This window comes from Rhinopithecus bieti, unplaced genomic scaffold, assembly GCF_001698545.2.
Source record: "Rhinopithecus bieti isolate Rb0 unplaced genomic scaffold, ASM169854v2 scaffold_29877, whole genome shotgun sequence".
In the NCBI taxonomy this organism is placed as follows: Eukaryota; Metazoa; Chordata; class Mammalia; order Primates; family Cercopithecidae; genus Rhinopithecus; species Rhinopithecus bieti.
This window is the reverse complement of record NW_016812932.1, coordinates 49,790-71,861: the sequence shown is the minus strand read 5'-3', so window position 1 is coordinate 71,861 and position 22,072 is coordinate 49,790. Positions and strand designations below refer to the sequence as shown.

The window sequence follows — 22,072 nt, the reverse complement described above, 5'->3', positions numbered from 1 at the left end:
GACTCTTTTATGTAAGGTGAATAAATGTAGAATACATTTAATTTCCAGATAGGGTGAAAATCTTCATTTAACATCATTCAAAATTTACTAATATGTCAGCACATATTAATATGTTTATAATGACACAATTAACCTGTCACTTGTCCTAAGGAAAATAAAGAAAAAAGCAAAACAAAACAAGCCTTTATAGGGTCTACTAAATTGTCCTGCCAAACTACATCTGATGCATTGTGTAATGTACAATTCATTGAGTGCTACAATGAAATAGGGACATTGAGATATAAAGAGACACTTTAGGTGGGGTAACCAAGAAGAAAGACCCAGAAACTGTCTCATATTGATGGTTCTGATTCATTACAGAAATGGAAGACTAAAGGAAGACAGGATAGCTGTTTCCAAGTATTTAAAGGATTGCCATAGACAACAGAAGAATGCTTTGCTCTTCTTCATTCTAGAAGCCAGAGACAAATTTCAGCTTAGAGGAAGGAAAAAAGTATACATAACAAATGGAGTGTTTCAACAATAGAATATACGAGATTCTGAGGTAGGATGGGCCCCATTAGAGGAAATACTTAAGCACAAGCTGACAGAATGTCAGCAATGATGTAAAGAGAATTCGATGAGCTCTATGCTTTCTAATTCTAAAGACATGCACCCTTTAAGAAATTTGAAATTGAAAGTGAGCTGAATTATTTCATTGTATCGACAAATGACTTGCCTATATTCCTGCAGTCACTTTTGATTATTGACTTTGGTGTTTCTGAAATAATGTAAAATCATCCTTTGTATCTGGCAAGATGCCTCCTGAGGAAGCTCAGATGGTTTTAGACACATAATGGCCTTATTTTAACAAATATATCCTTTTCTGCAATGGCACATTCACACTAAGTTGCACACACTCACACCACTAATCTTTTACCTGTGACTAAGGAAAAAATAACAACAGCAACAAAGATTTCCACAGAGGATAGTAGAAATGTTATTTAAAATTGCCTAGAAAATTTAAATACTGCCAGTCACATTCAACTTGAAAGAATCATGGAAGTCTCTTTGTAATTGTGAATTTTCTTTCAAATATAATTTCAAGTAAGTGGATCACTGACTAGGACTTTTAAAAAACTTTTATTTGAATAATTTTCTCTTGTGGTCTCTTTACATATCATATATTTTAAGCCTTCTGTGTCCCTAACACATTTTTATACTCAGGAAAGATAAAACCATGTCCGAATGCTTATATTGTAAGTGGTTTTAAAGAGATCTATTTTTTTTTTTTTTCTGAAAGACAATTAATTTTGGGTCATTTTCAAGCTGGAGGATGTACAGAGGAACCATACTCAAAAGCCTTGTTTTAACATGTAGCTGCAGAAGAAAAAGCAATTTTATGATCTGCCTGAGCCAGCTCTTACTGGCAATGGCAGAGCTAAGGCAGAACCCAAGCTGCTACTGCCCAGTATACTGTTTTTATCCTCCACTGCTTAGTTCAACGTAATTCTCCCCAGAGTTGATTTAAATGCTTTCATCAGTACTAATGGTTTGTGCTCAGAGTGTACTTTATGGTATAACAAAGTAAGATTTATTTTCTTGATCTTGTAATATTAAGACTACTGAATCAAGTCTTCTTTTATGTTACTTACCTTAAGAAAATATCTCATTTCTCAAAATAAATACATAGATATTTAATATAAAAACAAATGAACAACAAGTACTGACAAATCACAATACATTTTATAACATTATGGAGAAACAAACACATATTGATGAAGCAGGCATTTGTGTATCAGAAGGAATCCATATCTTACTAAGGAAAACCTAAGGAAAATGGAAAATAAAAGCACCAAGAAGGGTAGAATGCGAAAAGAGTCTGCATGTCTGCTTCCAAAACAAAGAAAGGCAGGAGAAAGAAAAATAGAATGTGCTCATAAAAGCTACATAAAATGGGACTCTCACTTGAAAAACTTAAGATAAACTCCAGCACACCTTGTGCGTTGTACATGCTGACAGAAGGGTTGTTACAGACCGCCGGTTCCCCAAGCAATGTATTATAGGGATTGTTAGTACCATGCGGACGAAGCAGAGCATTGCTTATAAGATGATTAGCCATGGCTCCTGGAGCAGCCCCAAAAAAAAAAAAAAAAAAAAAAAAAAAAAAAAGGTCAATCAGGCAAATGTGTTTCAAAAAAAGAAAGGAAACATTTAGAATGACAACAATTGATATAGTCCTGATTACAGGCAGGCAGCTAGCTAGACTAAAAAAATATGCCACTTAGAGCACACATTTCCAACAATGCACATATCTGAGTCAATGGGAAAGAAAGAAAATGATTTGCAATGTTGATTAAGTTACATTTAAGGTTTTCTTTTTCCCAAGGTGTATATTAGAATATATTTCCATGCTTGCTAAAAATTAAAATGAAAATGAAAAAAAGCAAAATCTAATCATTCATACAAACAAAACACAAAACACAAAACAAAAGTCAAAAAAAGTTTAAAACACAAAAAGAAAAGCAAAAATTAAAACATTCCTTCATTCGCAGAAACCACAGGGTTGTTTCCAATGAAAATAAAAAAGGATAAAAGGCAACATCTATGATAAAATACTCATTTGGTGAGCAGTTGTTGACACAACAGAATTTGACATTTCTGAAATTCTATGAAGAGGAATCATTTAAGATGAAATAAAACAAAATATAATCACTCATTAGTACACTATGGTAAGCATACTAATTTGGTGATCTTACAAATCTGATAAAAAAATCATAGAGATGCTATTTTTAAATATTTTAAGTAAATTATCAACTTTACAATGTCAAGCAATATACATATATATAACTCCATTTTCCATTTTCCAACTGGTTGTTTGGAATTTGACATAGCAATGAAACAATATTAAATTATTTCACCCTTTTGTGAATACTTTTTGTTCTTAGTTTCTAACACCATCAGTATGAGTTGCAACTTTCCATCCTCCAAAGCCATTTAACCAAGAAGCAAAGATCAGAGGAGAAGTTTTATTAATACACTTAGGACATTTATGAAAATAATAGACAGAATTGTGTATTTGTGTTAGATGAGAAAGAAAGAAAAAGTCACAAAGGAAAGGAAAATACAAATTGCACGGGAATAGTCATGTTGAACTGACAAGTATATGTTAATTTAAATATATGTATTAGAGGATGAAAACACAAGCTATAGGCCGGGAGACAGATTTGTAAAACAAATTTACAAATATTTTTAATCCAAAAAAGAACTAGTATCGAGCATGCAGAAAGAAGTCTCAAAAGTCAACATTAAAAAAAAAAACTAATAGCAACAACAAACACACCAATTAGAAAATGGTTCAAAAGCGTAAACAGGTATTTCGTGGAAGAGGATACACAAGTGGCAAATAATCTTATGAAACAAATTGTTATTGGCCTTAAAGAAATACAGGTTAAAACCACAATGAGACATTACTACATATCTAAAATAAAAATGATGAAAAATACTAAACGATGGCAAGAACGCAGAGAAATGATTATTTGGACCTCATTGGTGGGAATGTAAAATAACACAGCCATTCTGGAAAACAGTTTGGCAGTTTCTTATAAAACCCAAATTTCCTTCAACTGGTGAGTGGTCAAACAATCTGTAGTATTCCCATACCATGAAATACTAGTCAACAACCAAAAGGAACAAACTATTGATACACATAAAAACTTGGATAAATCTTTAGAGAATTATACTGAGTAAGAAAAGTCAATCCCCAAAATTTACATACTGTTTAATTCCATTTATACATGTAACGTTCTTGAAATGACAAAATTATAGAAATGGAGAACAGATAAGTGGTTGCCAGGGGTTAAAGATAGAGGATGGAAGTAAGTGAGTATTGTCATGAAAGGGCAGCATGAAGCATCCTTGTGGTCATAAAATTATCTACTCTGTATCTTCACTATGATGGTGTAAATATGAACTTACTTTGTGGGTAAAATTGCATAGAACTAAACACATACATACAATTAACTACAGGTTAAACTAAAGAAATCTGAACAAGAGCGGTAGATTGTATCAATATTAATATTCTGGGGTGATATTGCAGTATAGTTTCACAAGATATGAGGGAAACTGGGTAAGTGATACAATATCTCTCAGTATTATTTCCTACAACAGCATGTGAATCTACAATTATCTCAAAATAAAAAGTAATCTAGGCCGGGCACAGTGGCTCACACCTGTAATCCCAGCACTTTAGCAATCCATATTAAATTAATGAAACAACAACAAAAACGTCACTCCTAAAAAATGTTAAAAATGAGAAGGGAAGTGTGGGTAGTAGTATTTTTGATCTTTTCTAAATTATAACTCTTTGTCAGAGTAAATTATCAGTCAAGTAACAAATGTCTTAACCTCAACATTGAAAAAATGAACATCTCTTGATTTAAAGAACACTATCCTTTGTCAGATCTCTAGAGTTGGAAGGCATCAGTTCATTCAGGAAATAACTCATGTGTTTGCATCCTGTATTTCTTGCAAATAATTAGCGTAGAACTGTCACCGAATTTTTCACTGTCTAAGTGTTCAATATTTGCTTTCTGAAGATGTAAAACATATACATCTAAATGTTCTTACACAGTGCAACGGCAGATTTGCAATCTATTGTGTAATGGGCCTATAAGGGCATTATTTTCCACTAATGAATTAAATACATGGTATTTTATGAGAAAAAAGGAGTTCATCATAGTGCCTTTCAGACAAAAAATTGAAAAATCGTACATCTTGAACATTTATATTGTTGATGTTCTGCAAATTTAAGATGAATAACAGGATTTAGTCTGCATAGCATATTAGAAAACCAAATTATCTGTAAATTGTACTTCCCATCTTATATTTATTATTCTGGATCTTTTTCAAGTAAAAAAGTAAAATTAGTTTTCTAATACAATAATTTCTAAAATCACCCTAAATAAGCATTTAAATAGAAAATGAAAGGTATAAGTTAAAATGAACTAGTGTAAAAATCTTAAAAAAAACATATAATTGCCAAAATTCTTTATACTCCCTCAAAGATAAGGGCAAGATTTTTATGGCTTAGGCTTGCAGTTGCATCTCTGCACATTTCCCTTCATTGCTATACATTATCTAATTTGAACTAATTGGAAAACAAATAATAAGGTAGGGAGATTGCACGCCACTCTTCTTCCTTGCTTCATATAGCTCCAAAAGTAAAATATTTCTTTGTCTTAAATACATATATATTTTTTCTATGTTGATCTAAAAGAAGACAATTTGAAAAAAAGAAAAATGCACTTTTGAACAAGGAACAATTGATTTGGGAAGAATCAAACGCAAGCAAGAAGCGGATGACTCAACTTTCTGGTTTCTGTGTTTATCATTCACTTTATTGAAAAGCCAAGAATACAAGAACAAAAAAGGATTAATCATACAAAGAAAGAGGAGTTTTATACTGGAATTCTAATGAAACTATCAAAGATTTTAAAAATATTCTATGTGGTAATATCTATCCTGGCATAAGCTTCCTTGTCAGTTTTTGTAAGTGTTTTCTAATTTTGAATGTATTTTAAAACTACTTTGATCAGTGAAACTATTAATCTGAGAAGACAGTTTTAAAGTTCATTTTATTTTTCCATCATTTCTGCAAAGCTGGAAAATCCAGCAACAATGGCAGAAATACTATATAGCTAAGTGTTACGACACAATGGTGGCTACATGGAACAATATTTAGTCTCAGCCATGTGGCTTTGGTAGGTTGCTTCTTCACATCTCAATGTAATCCAGAATCAGTTATTGATCTGTAGCCATAATGAATGTCACGCAGTCATAACTGGAGATCTATCTGCTGGTTACACTGAAACCATATAAAGACTTATAAAAAACAACATAAAAGTATTAAGGAAAATGCATGTTCCTCTTTACCCTTGTTATTAAGGACCTTTTCCTGACAAAAGAAAATAATCGCTACTTAAAAATCACTTGCTTCTTTATTGTCTAGCACTCACTTTCATGCCTTATGCAACATTTGAAATCAATGTAATTATTGTTTCTGAAATTAACTCTGCAAATGGAGAGTTATAATTCAAATGAGGTCTTCAGCAACAGAAACAAAAAAGAAAGAAATGGAATTTGATGATTAGTGTTTTTCAAAGTGTATAAAGACACAGACAATCTCTGTGGGTTTGTTAGTATGAAAGAGTAAGGGGTATGTCTGAGTAATCAAACACTTCTTCCTCATTTGATTCAACTAATGTAAGAATTAAATACTTTAGGCCGGGCGCGGTGGCTCAAGCCTGTAATCCCAGCACTTTGGGAGGCCGAGACGGGCGGATCACGAGGTCAGGAGATCGAGATCATCTTGCCTAACACGGTGAAACCCCGTCTCTACTAAAAAATACAAAATCTAGCCGGGCGAGGTGGCGGGCGCCTGTAGTCCCAGCTACTCCGGAGGCTGAAGCAGGAGAATGGCGGGAACCCGGGAGGCGGAGCTTGCAGTGAGCTGAGATCCGGCCACTGCACTCCAGCCCCAGCGACAGAGCGAGACCCCGCCTAAAAAAAAAAAAGAATTAAATACTTTTCCATGACTATTTAGGACTCGGAGTGACCTCGAGAGGACATGCTTCCTATCGCTCTACCAAACAAGTACAATTTTTCTGGAAGGTACTATCCTATAGTTCCTACAGTCCACACTCACTAAGTAAGCATTTCAATTATACTTCTGAATAGTAGCACTGACTGTGTTGAAAACAAAACCTAGCTTTCTGCCAATGCCTAGATCTTTTAACTAAAAACTTGCACAGAAGCTGTCTTCCTCCCCCTTTTATGTGCAAAGTTACTTTTGTCTTTTCTCTGTAGCTGCACTGCATTTCTCTTGCCTTTGCTGAAGTCTATTCTGTTTGCTTTTGGCTGTCTCCTCAATTGACTTAGGTCATTTTTAATTCTAATACTGTCTTCCAGGATTCTGTCTACCCTGTCTCTTCCTCTTCCTTCCAACCAGCTTCTGATTTGTAAACTTCCCTTCTAATAGCTGTGAAACTGTTGAAGACTTCCAAGAAGTTCAGTGTTTACAGACCATCTGTCACTGTTTCTCAGCTGAAAAGTTGGGCTTACTCGTTAGTCAGTTTGAAGACATACATACGATGGTGAATTTTGGGGGCTCAGGGAGGACGAGATAGTTACAATATTACATATGAGAAAAGAATGTTCATGTGCTAATTTTTCCTGGAATGGAGAGGCACCATGGAAAAGCAATATACAGGGGTTTTCACTGCTCTACATCAAGTATCTAAATAGTCCCTAGAACTCAAAAAAATATTTGTTTAATTAATGAAAAAACTTACGTGAAATTGACGACACCTTGAAAATATAAAATTAAATCAAATTTATCCATTATGAGTTGTCTTATAATTTTAGTAAATTGTTTAATAGTGTCAATTGTCCAGTTCCTAATGTAATTTATTTCCTTCTAATCCTATACCAGGTACTCTACTATCTAAACTTTAAAAGCAGAAATAGACAATCATATGTTATTTGGCAATACAAAAGGCTACCTGAATACTAACTGTGGATAACAACAGAAAACAAAACAAAACAAAACAAAAAACAACTCACTACCTGCCATGACTCAAAGTAAAAAGCTCAAATTTGGGTTAAAAATAAAGTGGCTATGTGAAAATGACAGTTCCTTAATCATTTAACTCACAAACTCCTGGCTACGGTCTAGTCATACTTGCTTAATTGCTATCAGAAACAAGAATTAGCCCTCTAATAAAGCCATGGAAGATTATTTAAGATTGAATTATAATATATGTGTATCAAGCACGGCATAGTGTCTCATGCCTGTAACCCAACACCTCGGGAGGCTGAGATGGGTGGATTACTTGAGGTCAGGAGCTCAATATCAGCCTGGCCAGCATGGTGAAATCCCGTCTCTACTGAAAATACAAAAAAATTGGCCAGGCATGGTGGAGCATGCCTATAGTACCAGCTACTCAGGAGGCTGAGGCAGGAGGATCTCCTAAGCCTGGAAGGCAGAGGTTGCAGTTAGCTGAGATCACACCACTGCATTCCAGCCTGGGCGACAAAGCAAGACCCTGTCTCAATAACTAAATAAACAATAAAGGAAAACAATATATGTGAATCATTACCATGGTTTTCAATAGAAGGCTCAGCACAAAATTTTTATTTCTGATGAAAGTGAGATACAAAGCAAAATGATTTTCGTATTCTATATTGAAAACTTGGGGAAGTTCCTTTAACACATATTTAGAAGAAAGTCAGATCCTAAAGCCACTGAAATAGATTCAGTTAAAATCATAGTCATTTTAAGAAGGGTTCTCTTCTTTTTTTACTTCATTTATACCTGAAGATCTAGACTGATACAAAAATTGTGAATGAGTGAATTTTGAATGAAATAATGAGTCACACTCTTCTCAAATGTATAGTTTTAACACAAAACTGTGATTTTTTTTTTTTTCTTATGAAAATAGAATAGGTGTTTTGACATTGGGAGGCCCTGAATGACAGCACTGTCTGGGCTGGTTCAGTGTAACCGAGGACTGGAAATCTAAGGCTGAATGATGTGCTTTGAAACTGTAAAGTAAAAAACACATCTGAAAAAGGATGACAGTTGGATCTCACTTGAATCTATCATTCAGAAACATAATTCAAACAACGCTTCTTCTTGACAGCAGGCTAACAAAAGGCATACTGAAAAGATCTTAAAATAACTTGAATTGCCACTCTACTCTGACCTCAGACTTTATTTCTTTTTTTAAATGCACTTACATTCTGGTTTGATCATATTGAATGGCCAAAGTTTTAAAATTCAAAACTTTGGTGATCTAATGAACCAACTGAATACAACCATTCATCAATAGTCATATAGCAAGATGCCTCAATTTTCAAATTCTTGTATTTATAAATATTTAAGATGACAAATGTTCTGTTTGCTTTATCCTAATAAAACAGTTATACTCTGATGGTTCTTTCTTCTCTAATATCTTCCAGTCCGGTCCCTCATGTTTCTCTCTTCTTTATCTTGACACAACATTTCTTATGAAGTCATTTCTAATATATACATTAATGTATATAAATTAGAGTTTTGCATAAAACATAAAACTGAGTGATGTCTCTCTACTTTTGTTTTCAGACCTTAATTTTGCCCCACAGTGGAGACTTAATTTGTAACAGGAAAAAAAAGTTTTTCTAATGGTTGTATTTTCTAGGGCATTAGAACATAACTTCAGTATAAAGCAAGGGATCTTTTCACAGGCAGATGAGATCTACGAAGCTGGGAAATCCTTAACACTGCATGTAAAATGGTTTAGGTATATGTTTGTATGCTAAATTGTGCACATTCACATGTCTGCACTTCCTTCTGATGAAAGAGTCCAGTGGCTTTTATTTCTTTTACAAAGAATTAAAAAACTGGTATAAAGGAATAAGAGGTAAGTTTCTTTCCTTAGTGAGTAAAATACAATATAAACAAGAAAACTGAAAAAAGTAAATTAGAAGTACTCCAAATATACGTTATATTTATATCACCTAATTGACTGTAAGATTGCATTATGGAGAAAGGTTATAACTCAAAATTTATAACTGAATACGATTTTTAACATCATCTAATCTACCACCATTATTTAATACATAAAGAATCACAGGCTGAGGTATTTATAATTTATTCAAGGTCACACATGACCTCTGGTAGTTTTATTTCAGTATGTTTAAATCTGTGATTTTCAAAATATTTTTTAGGATCCTCTTCCTCAAAAAATGTTTCAACATAATTTTATTAGGAGCCTTGTAGGAGTTCATTAATTTTTCCATACACTTTCTGATAATATTGAATTACTTTGTTTTCATATTCTTCTATTAAATTATATAAAATAAATGAATAAAAAAGAAAGTAAATAGACAAAAGAAGAAGCTTCAGAATTACAGAGAACGGATTCAGTAGGCATTGCCTATTTTAAGTATTTTGTTTCCTATTTTTAGCTTTTTGGTGTAGCAAAACAATATCAACACATATAAACAATCTACAGAAGGTGCAAACAATGATTAGTTCAACTTGGTTGGGCTACTTTACAAAACAGGGATAGCTATACGAATCAATACCAAGTCACTTTTTAAAAAAAACAACGAATAGAATCTACATGACACCTTTCAAAGTTACATAAGTTTTAAAATCATAGAATCCATAATTTTAGATTTTAATGTTTTAATTAGAACAATGAAATTACAAAGAGTCAAAAAAGAAATATTTCATTAAACGCTAAGAACAACTTAATCTTTTTTTTCTAAAGTCATACATTGAAGAGCTGACATCTTGATGTATCACACTGTGCACTTTTAATAGCCAACAAGTTTGCTATTAAATTTTAATCAACCTGCCTATTAAATTTCATTCAAATCGTTTGGAGATACTTCAGCTTCTTTTAATAGCTAATTCATTCACTGGGAATCCATTAATATGGATTTCAATGACACATTTTCTCTGAAGTACAGATTAAGTTATTGTTAGTTCAATATAAAATGACACAGTCTGAATTCAGAGGTGTTGCCTCTTTTAACATACAAATCTGAAGATTCAGAGTTGGAAACCCTAGAAGTTACCTCTTCAATTCCTCTTATTTTGTACTAACTGGCTACATATGTGTCTTCTTGTTCAGACACGAGTTTTTCCACAATAAATACTTAAAAGTCAAATCACTAGGTCATATCTTGTGCACATTTTCAGCTTATTGAAGTAACATACTGCCAAAGTGCTGTCAAATGTGCTTGTACAATTCACTTTCCCATGAAGAGTGCACTTATTCTCTCAAATTCTTGCTAGGATTTAGTAATGTCAGACTGACATTTTTGCCAATCAGATAGAGTATAAAATATTTCATATCACTGTTATACTCTGCATTTCTTATTACTATAAAGGTGGGTAATTTTTCATATGTTTATTTGCTATAAGGGTTTCTTTTTTGTGAGTTGTCTGTTCTTTTGCTCACATTTCTATTGAGTGTTTGAATTTCATTTATTAATTTGTAGACATTCTTTATACAACATGGGCACTAGCATTTTGTTTTTTATATATGTTGTTTACACTTTCTCCCAATGGCTTATGTGAGTACTGTTTCAATGTTGAGACAATGACTTTATCTGTCTTTTTCTTATAGGTTGTGATCATTATTATTTTTTTTTAAAAACTCCTTCTTTAATCTAAAATCTGAACTATGATTTTAAAATTTTAAGGTTTTATATTTAGTATTTTTCCATATTATGCAACACATTATCATATTGCAAATGAGAAAACTACTGTCATTAGATGTTCAATGATATTATTCATATAATTAGCTAGAAACCAAAGCGCTTTAGAGATTTTAGGTTTTCCAACTGCTTAAGCCAACAATGGTAGGATTGAAACTCAGAATTGTTGGTGAATCTGCTTCAAAACAGAGAAAGTGGTTGGTCTGCAGAAGTGAGGGACTCTTATTAGTAATTTATTAATCTCTAAAGCTCATCTTTTGCAGTCAAAGCCATGTATTTCTGTCTTCTTTTAACTTGCACATTTTGAATTCTTTTGCATAGTACTCAAAAAATACTGAGTCTGGAAATCCTGGGGCAATTTTCCTTAACCACAGGCAAAATAGCAGTAAACTGCAGTTCTTTTTAGTAAATTAAAGGCACTTAGCAAAAAATATTTATCTTTGTCATTCACACAGTAGCAACTCAATTCATTTCCTCTAAATCAGATTATTCGATAGTCTGCTAATGGTATGTAGTCAATCCTATAGCTATATTTATCTGTTACTCACACATTGCTTGTGAATTTGTTCTGAAATAAAATACAGAACAAATGAAAGTATTATTAATAAAGATAAAATAATTTACCAAAGTGAAAAAATATGACATGTAGTATAACTCACTGCCCAATATTGGTGCATTTTTAATATTGTGCAAATTATATAATCTTATATGCAGAAGGTCTGTCGTGACTAAAATTTGATCTTTTAAATTGGAACCTATATTTGAAAATAGTGTGCCTGAACAAAATAGACGTGAATTCAAATAAGGTATCCATGAATAAAGAGATTTTTGATAATGTTACAGAAGGCTTATTTTATACTATGATCATAGTCAGCTCTTTCTATTTAGACTGGGGCTGATTCAGGAAACATATTGTTTCTATTTTTCTAAATCAAGATTGACTATCTTCCTTCAATCTATATATCCTCTCAACTCTTTCTTAATTCTCCAGTGATTTTCCAGGGTTGTAAATTACCTTCTATGAACGTGGTAGCTGACTTGTCTTACATTCTAAAGTGGCCACATTCCTTATTATGACAAACTATGAAGAAAGATTATTATAAAAATTCATAGGAGAAGCTATCACATAAACAAACTTTTAAATGGCATGTAGTATATAAAGCTGAGCTATATAAAGTACAAGCCTTTGTATGCAATTCAACAGGAGCTAATTTAATCAAATACTACCCAATATTGGTTGTTACAATTTAAGTACTTTTTTTTTCCAATGAGGCCTTTTTCCCCTTGCTAAACATATATCCTCCTTTCACATTTTAATTTTTTAGATAATTGAGTTAACTCCCATTTACCTCACAATAGCAGACAGAAATTAATACAGCCTATTTCTTAGAAAAACAATTTGAACCAATGATGACTCTGCTATAATTAACTTTGAATATTATATACGGTATTTATATCGTCACAACCTTATGTTTACAGTATTAGCAGGAACATTTTTCCAGATGGCAGACACAGTTCAGGTTTTAATTTGTTTTAAAATTTTGAATTATAAAGCATATCATACTTTTTGTTAAAACCAGAATTAGCAATACAATAATAAAAGTTTAATTGATAATATTATCACTGCAATTTCAACTGAAATATATATTCTACTTATTCCAGGCATTACTGTATTGTCCTGACAGAAAAGGGCACAGCTTCAAAAAATATCAAATTCAGGAGTAAAAGATCTGGGAAAAGTTATATCTTTTCTATCACTATATGATTATAGGGAAAAGCTATTTACCTGTTTTCTAACATAATCTTTGCCCTCACCAAAATGTTCATCCTTGTACTGAAATATAAAAATTTTAAATTAAAATAAAAAAGATTCTAAAAATAAAATACCTTGAAAGCTTCCAAGAAAGAAGAATGACAATGAAATTCTTCTTACAATCTAAGCCCTACAATTGGGCAATAATGTATAATAATTCAACATATTCTAGATCAAATAGTTTTGTAAAAGTAATATGTGGTTTGCCAATCTATGTCCTCATATATTCAGTTTTTTCGAGTTTTCTTCCTTACATGGATAGGAAGAATCCACTCTAAAAAACTGTGCTTAGAATAAAATAAAATGGAAGCAAATGAATAATACCTGAAGGAATTTTAGAAATAAAGATGTGAATAACTTCACTGTTAAGAATATCTATTTCCCATATTAGGTGATAAAAATAAAGGTCACTTTGAAATACTTCCTTCAAACAATTATGAATATATTCTAATCTTCAACTTCACGAAAATTGTCATTATATGGAAAGAATGAATGTTTTGTTACCCTGTATAGGGCTTTGGGGTTGGAAAGACCTTGTTTGGAATCTAGATGTTGCCTTTAATAGTCATGTGATCTTGGACAAGTTACTTTGACTACCAAGAAACTCAGCGTCTTCACGGATATAAAGAAAACGGATAATAAATAATGAACAGAATACAATATGCAAATGATTACACACATACTAAAGAAGAAACACCAAATTATCAACAAATATAAAGAGGTATATTGTGCTCTATCAGAGAAAGGAACACCAGCAACTCCTAAGTTGGAATCTTCACACTTAACTCTAAGAAAAGAAATTTTAAAATTATGTCCTCAATAACTTACATGAAACAAATAGTAATATTTTAGAGCTAAGCGGAAATATTCTATAGCACTTATATTTAGAATTTATCAAGGTAGCTCACTGCAGCTTGTCTGATTCATAATAGAGGTGAGGAATACTGCTCATAATATGTGAGGTAATAAGGTAATAAATCAATAAACAAAAGGAAATTAAATAGAATTTTACAAACTTCTCTTTTTAAAAGGATCTATGAGAGCTTTAGGTTAATAATAATGAATACAAACTGTTTATTATTGTTTAGTTGGCTGTGAGAGACTGGATTACTTGGAAGAGTCATATCACAGACAAAGTTGAATGTAATGCATAAGAAGGACTTGCTGAGTAAGCAATATGAAGATATTTCTTTTTCAGATCCTGCCAACAATTTATAGCCAAGGACCTTTGCCCTGGATTGATTGGACATTAATATTTCATATATTTCATTTTGCCACTTGAATGAAGAGTTAACTCTGAAAATTATTTGGCTTCCTTGGGTTAAAAACCTGGATATTAACAGCCTTGTTTAATTATCTCTTTGACTCAGCATCTCACTTTAAAAATCTGAGCCTATTTTTGCCTTTGTGTTATTAAACTGATTTTCCTAACACGGGCTTCTTTATGTTATTGTTCCTTTTCTGATTGTGTCTACTGATAACATGTACATATATATCCTTTGTGTGTATATATTTATCTTTTTTGTGTATATATATCCTTTGCATATATATATACACACACAGAACGCTGTTGCCTCATTTACACAGAATATAAAGAACAAAATTATAGACCTACTAGACATAACAGTATTTCTCAAAAGAAAAATTTACCTATGTCATTGAATACTTATATTTGCATTCATATCAGTATAATGCTTGTTCAAAATAAGAATAGTTTGTTATATAGGTTACTCTGATTTGTTAGCTATGCAAGTTCCATGGGCACAGTATTCACTGTTTTTGCAAATTTCATAAGTAGATGTCAGATTATATTAGGAGCTGGTTAATATTTACAACCAATGATTTTATAATCCTTCAGAACAGCAAGACTTTTGGGCAATACAGCCTATTTTATGCATATAAGCCAAATTATATTTATTGACATTAATAAACAACAGTGAATGAGTATGAGTGTTTTGCCCTAGTAGCTTTAATTTATATAAATTACTAATCGCAGTAAAACACCACTTAAATTTTTTTCATTTGCAATTTTTCTTTAAAAACATAAAAGCAAAATATGTTTAGAAGCTTGAATATTAATGGGAGGGCAGGTGATTTATTTTGAGGTTTCTTCTGCCTCAGTGACCTACCTCCTGGGAAAGACAATACAGGCTCTGAGAAAACTTTTGTTAAAAACAGGTCTGAGCCACATCCCTGCTCCACTACATAATTGGTTATTTAGCAGAGCTGTCTGAATTGGAATAGTGTTCTCTAAGCCTCTGAAGGGACAGGACAGGGCTTAGAAGAAAAGTGAAGGCAGTGTTTGCTTATGTCATTGTCTAAGGTAGGGAGAAGAAATATATTACCTTTATTTCTTTGATGCTAAAACATAGTTATAAATCAAACGTGGGAAATACAAATAAGCAGATGCAATGTGTATTTAATTTCTAATTTAGAAGCGACAATTCAGTTTTATTATTTTATTTTTTGTTAGGCTCCAGGGTAGCACAATCATTTATTTTACTTGACATTCAGTTAACCACTTCATTCTTCCCACTTATTTCTGCAAAATAAAAATGAAAACAAAACTTCCGTAGTGAATGATGGATTTTAGTATCTGATTACTTGAGAGCACTAGCAAGGACAAGTTTTCATTTTTTAGAAAGTATAAGTGAACTTCTGAATAAAATAATAATAACTATGTTCCAGGCCCTGTTGTAAGCAATTTACATATTAATATATTCATTTACTCCTCTCAAGGACCTTTGGAAGTGAGTACTATTTATTTACCTATCGCACAGACCCTGAGAAGTTAAGCAATTTGCCAGAAGTCTCTGGATTAAAACTCAGGTGTCCATTCTTAGAACTATTATGCAAAACTAAAATGAGTAGGTCAACTACTTGCAAATATCTATTTGATAGCAGCATCTTTCCCCTCTGTATCAACCATACTCCTAACAGGTGGGGTCACCTTTCAGCAGGTAGCAAAGCCACTTGCAGCAAAGCTACAAGCCAAAATTTACCCTTAAAAAATCTATTAAAATAAATCCATTGTCATAGGCAATCACAGTTTTGTCAATTACATATATTTACTGAGAATGCTTTTGCAGATTAATAAAGATCTGAACTCTGAAAAGAGAATCCATCAGCATTTATAAATAAGTGTTACACATCTACAGATCAGTCTTCCTACATATAACAACTAAATTTGGCTTAAATAAATACACCCTTAGTAGTCAGATCTCTATGCATAAAAATCTAAATCAAATTAACTTGTGTGGGAGGTTGACAAGATGTAGGATAGTTCAGGGAAAAATAAAAACCCATGATGCTAGCCAAGCAATTGTTCCAGAAGAAAAAAAAAATGCCCATTTTTCTAATTCTATCACTCAAATTGCATATTTTTGCAATAACTTCAGGGCTGGGATGAGAATGGGGCACTCTTTTGTGATTCAAAGATCCATATTGGTAAGAGCTACCTAGCAAAACTTGATTTTCAAAGGGAAGTTTCTGACCTCAATCTAACTAATTAAATAAAAGAAAATGAAAATATAATCTTTATGATGAGATAAAGCCAATAAAATATTTATAATGACATAAAGCCTAACCAATATAATATTTATGATAAGATAAAGCCTAATTTCAGAAAATATCCTAATTTTTATATAGAGTTACAAAAAAATAGAAATATTTAACAACTCATGCCACTGTCAGAGGAAATTTCTCAGTAAACGTTTCATTTTTGGATCAAAGTAAAATTTTAGATAAAACTAAAGTTTTAGAGACATTGTTAATCTAAATAGTTCTAGGTTGGGCACTGTGGCTCTTGTCTGTAATCCCAGCACTTTGGGAGACTGAGGCAGAAGGATTGCTTGAGGCCAGGACTTCAAGACCAGCCTGGGCATCATAGCAAAACCCTATCTCTAAAAAAAGTAGAAAAAAAAAGAAATGGTGTGGGAGCCTGTAGTTCTAGCTACTCAAGAGGCTGAAGCAGGAGGATCACTTGAGCCCAGGAGTTCGAGGCTTCACTGAGCTATGATCATGCCATTGCACTCCAAACTGGGTGACAGAGGGACACCCTGACTCAAAAAAATAAAAATAGCCGAGCGCAGTGGCTCACTCCTGTAATCCCAGCACTTTGGGAGGCCGAGGTGGGTTGATCACGAGGTCAGGAGTTCAAGACCAGTCTGGCCAACATGGTGAAACCCTGTCTCTACTAAAATTACAAAAATTAGCCGGGTGTGGTGGTGCATGTCTGTAATCCTAGCTACTGAGGAGGCTGAGGCAGGAGAATTGCTTGAACTGGGGAGGTGGAGGTTGCAGTGAGCTGAGATCATGCCACTGCACTCCAGCCTGGGTGACGGAGCAAGACTCTGTCTCAAAAATAAATGAAAAAAATGAATAAAATAAAATAAAAGTAAATAAATACATAGCTCAAGATAAGATTTGGCCTGCAGAGATTATTGGTAGGAGTTATGGGTGGAAAAGACCAGTTACAAGTCATCTTTACCGCTACCAGAAAGTTGGAGCTACTAGAGATTTGAATTAGATTTCCAGCAGCCCTGGGAGGAGACTGGGGATTGAGTGCTGACTAAACCTTCAAGGTATGAGCAAAACAGTAAATATTTAAATGAACCAATGAATAACCATCCTGAAGTCCTATAAGTTTGTGAAAACTTGGGTTTGGCGTAGAGTTAATCTTTTTTGAAACTCTCTATAATCAACCATCACCTTACAGCTCTTCTAAAGCTCCTTCTACTTGTGTATTCAGCTGGATTGCTAAAGTTAACTTGATAATAGTGCTGGGGTATTGGCCTCAAGGAATTCTGAATTTGTCTAAGTGTGTAACATTGTGCAAAACAAGTTGGCTGGAGAAAAATATTTGAAAATGTATAGAAAACATTTTGTGAAATACATTCATATTTATAGATATTCAAAGTACAATTTTAATGAAAGATTTTAAAAGATAAAGTTATGAAACAACAAACTTCCAAAGAGAATAAAAGGAATTAATATACTCATTGAAAATTATTATATCAATAAATCTTCCAAGGTTTCACATGCTTCCAAGGAGTAAAATCCCAATAGTAATCAAATTTATCACACTGGGAAATCTAGAAAGGTAATCTCATACTTACGACACAACAAGCTAATTCAAGAACAGAATATTTGAGATGGTTTAAAAAAATAAATACCATTGAGAAGTAGTTCTACACTGTATGATGTATTCTTTATTCCTAATGGATCCTAAAGACAATAATGATTGATTCTTGTTTGTAAGAATAGATGATAAAACATACAAAAATATAAAATAATACTCTTTTGATGAATTGGCCAGTGGAATGAACAGGAAAGAAAACCTAAATTAAAATAGGACCAATTTTGGACAACAGGTTGTCGTTTTCAAGGGTCAGAACTATCTTAAAGACAAAAATAAGAGATTTAATATATCTAACTTAGAAAGAAAGGAAAATGGGGTCTGAATTTAAAATAAAAACACTATCTATAAAAAACTAAATGAATGGGAAGTTAGAATATATGAAGATGTAAAGATGTAGTATCTAAGATTTTTATTTTAGTAATAGAGAATATAATCTATTGAATAAACAGGAGTGAATAATTATGTTGCTGAGGTGACTATTTTTCTGAAAAGATGAATCTTGGATGTCACCTACCTAAATATGATACACACGCCTGAATGCAGGGAAGATAGGACCCTGGGAAATAAGACAAGATTAAAGAAGGAGGTTAAAGACTATCTTCAGAGATACAATATGAAGAAACAAAATTTCAAGTAGTCCACTTATCTAAGATTAAAAAAACAAGATGAGAATAAAACTAGGAGCTTCTGACTTGAGGGGCACTAAGAAATTAATATAGGAAATGAAGAAGATCACTATGATTTCTAGCACCAATAAAGTCACTAAGTGAAAGGAAGAATATATATCCTGATGAAATGATCACTATCTGGGCAGCTTTTAAATGACAAATTCAATTGAATTCTCTATAAAAAGTCATCATTAAAGTAACTTATTCAATGTCACAAGAAATTGTATACCCTTCCTTTAATAACTGTATGAAATATCTTTTAAAACTAGAGATTTTGATAAACAGACTTAAACATACCACCAGCCAATATAAAATAATACTATTTCCTTTAAATATATTTCAAATTGATCCAGTTACCCACACGTCACTATATTCCAAGTTGATTAAATTCTGAAGAAGCAATTAAAAAGGAAGAAACTAAATGTAGTGTTATATAGTGATTAACTTTAAGCCCATAAATAGTATCCATTCATAGCAGTTTTTACTTAACTTACATACCTTATTATCTTTACATGAATTTAGATAACAGTATTAGACAAAATAATAATTTTACATATTTTATTTATCCTAACAATATAAAAACAATTCATCATTAAAATCATATTACTTCATTCTTTGTTTAATCAATAGTTATTCTATGGCTGCCAGGATCTTTAAATGCAAGATAGTTCTATCAATAAATCCTATAGGTAAGGACAATTCTCTTTCTTGGAACATGCAGTAAATTTTCTTATATATGGAATTGTTTAAAGAATACAGAAAATTAGTCATCTGTAAGCAAATTAATCCTAGGTTATGGAGGTGTTTGTAAGTAATTTGTTCTTTACGATTTAAAAGTAATGTCAAAAAGTTAGAATACTCATATTAAAAGAAATTTTCACAAACTAAACGTTAAAACTCAATTGAAAAAGATGAATACTTGAGAGATATTGTCTACATGAATATATTCTAGCCAATAAAAACAAACTAATAATGAAACAAAATACTAGGAGGTAGTTGTTTTATTTTAATATATTTTCTTCATATTTGGAGGAATATTCTCACTCACTATTCTTACTAATCAAGAAAAAGTGATGTAGATAATTTTAAATCATCACTAGTTTATAGTTGCTATATTGTTACCCCAAACAACACATGAAACTCAATTAAGATTATATTAAAACATGGATCCCTGCATCAAATTCAATCTTGACACTGCCTGTCCTAACTTCTTTATATAAATAAGATGTAACCTACTTGAGTACAAATAATTGAGAGTACTAGCATCTGAACGTTTCTGAATCATATGTTATAATTATTACATTATTTCTTCCTAAGTAGCATAAAATATAACAAAATAACTAACAGAAATGAGTTAAAAACAAAATAATAATTCTAGTTTGGGGATAAAATAATAATATTGATCATAAAATAACTTAAATTCATACAAATGCCTCCTTCCCGGATAAAACTATATTCTAAATATTTCCCATTGCTGACTGTAGTAGCCTCTTGGTCTCCACAAAATTGCATCTGGTCATTTTTACCGCAGCAAAATGAATTCTAATCATATCCCCACACATACACACACAGAAAGAGAGAGAGAGAGAGAAAGAGAGAGAGAGAGAACATAAGATCAAGGAAAAAAACTCAACCACAAACAAAGCAATAGATTAAGGGAACTTCATTTCTTCATTTCAAAAATCTAAATGCCGCCCAGGGAGCACTGAACCACAAGCACATACACAAAAATCATAATATACCCCAAAGGATCCTTTCTCCTAAATCTTTAAATATCCAATATTATCCAGATAAGTCTTTTAGATATTAAGATGTGATTTTTTCCAAGTACACAGGTTGCCTTAAGTATGTATTAGACAGTATACTTTTACTTCCACAAAGACTATGAAATTGCTTTATACCTAAGACAATGTGGAACTCTATGATGCTTAGCCGACTATATAGCCACATAATTGCCCATTTTCACTGCTTCCAATGAGGCCTGACAGTGCTCGTTTATAGCAGCAGCAGATGACTAGGAAAAAAAGTTTCTTATTTTCTAATTTCCTTTTGGAAAAGACTTCTGGAAAATTCAGGATTTTTTTAAAAGTGTCTTATGAATAAGGAACACATTGCTACACTCAACCAAGTTTTATGTTCTTAAAATATTTCTATCACGTGTAACAGGTTCAGAAGTTACAAATAAAGCAATGCATTTAAGAACTCCTTAATCAGAAAAGTAATAAATATGAAAAATTATTTCTAATTACCTCTGTTGAGTGACGCTGAACTGTTTATGTCTCCAGTAATAAAGGAAGACTCTGACTGCTTTCGAACTGTGTCATTCCACATTCTACGGATTCGGCTCTGGGTGGGGGAAAAGGTAAAAAGAAAATGAACTCATGAGACAGTGAATTTTCACACAAATCATTCTTTCCTTTTCTGTCATAGTTACATGAGATGTTTGTTTCTAGTATTTGACAAATAAACAAATACATGTTTGCAGTACAGTAGCATGAGAACATCAGAAATAACATTCATGATAATACATGGTTCTCATTAACTGTATTCCTAAATGCTTATATACCAAAGATAATTATAACTGAAAAAAGAAATAAATGTGAAGTACTATACCAACTTAAATATGTTGAAGATATACAGACGTATATATCTTCAGACAGTTAGAATTAGAAAACTTTAATTTCCAAGGTGAAACAATTTTTACTGTAAATTTTATCGGAATGAGAATGTTTAAATATGCATTAAATTGCCAGTTCTAACAAAATATTTAGTTTAAGAAATCAGAATCTTGCAAAAGAGTTTGCTAAGAAAAGAAAAGAGAACATTATTAAAATGCCACCAACCTTAAATTTCTCATAACTTTTATAGGAAGATCAATGTAATTTTAGGGATTACATAACTATCCTGACTTTTCTTTCTTTGAAGAAAATAAAGTTAGTTGATTCATTGCTTCAGTAGGAAGTTTTATAGATAACTAAAAATTCTTATATTATTATTGACATTCTTAAATTCAAATTTCTAAGTGTCAGATAATTCAAGAAAATAAATATTATAAACTTTTTCCATTGGCGGGATTTTTTTCTGTTTTATTCTGTTATGCCATTTTATTGAGTTATAGATCCAAAAAGTATTAACAATCTTGTGAGGAAGAAACAAAATATTTTCAGAAGTTTTTCCAAGGTTGAAATAGTTGTAAGAAAT

The 22,072-nt window shown here is 32.1% G+C and overlaps 1 pseudogene across 1 annotated transcript in view; it reads right to left on the bottom strand.

Annotated features, from left to right (window-relative positions):
• LOC108512167 (adhesion G protein-coupled receptor L3-like) overlaps window positions 1–22,072 on the bottom strand; it is a 45,564-nt pseudogene that overhangs the window by 6,841 nt on the left and 16,651 nt on the right. The window contains exons 4-5 of the transcript XR_001880511.1: window positions 21,121–21,217; window positions 1,978–2,106 (exon numbers count right to left, since the gene is read on the bottom strand). The product of XR_001880511.1 is annotated as an adhesion G protein-coupled receptor L3-like (transcript). The remainder of the gene's footprint in view (window positions 1–1,977; window positions 2,107–21,120; window positions 21,218–22,072) is intronic.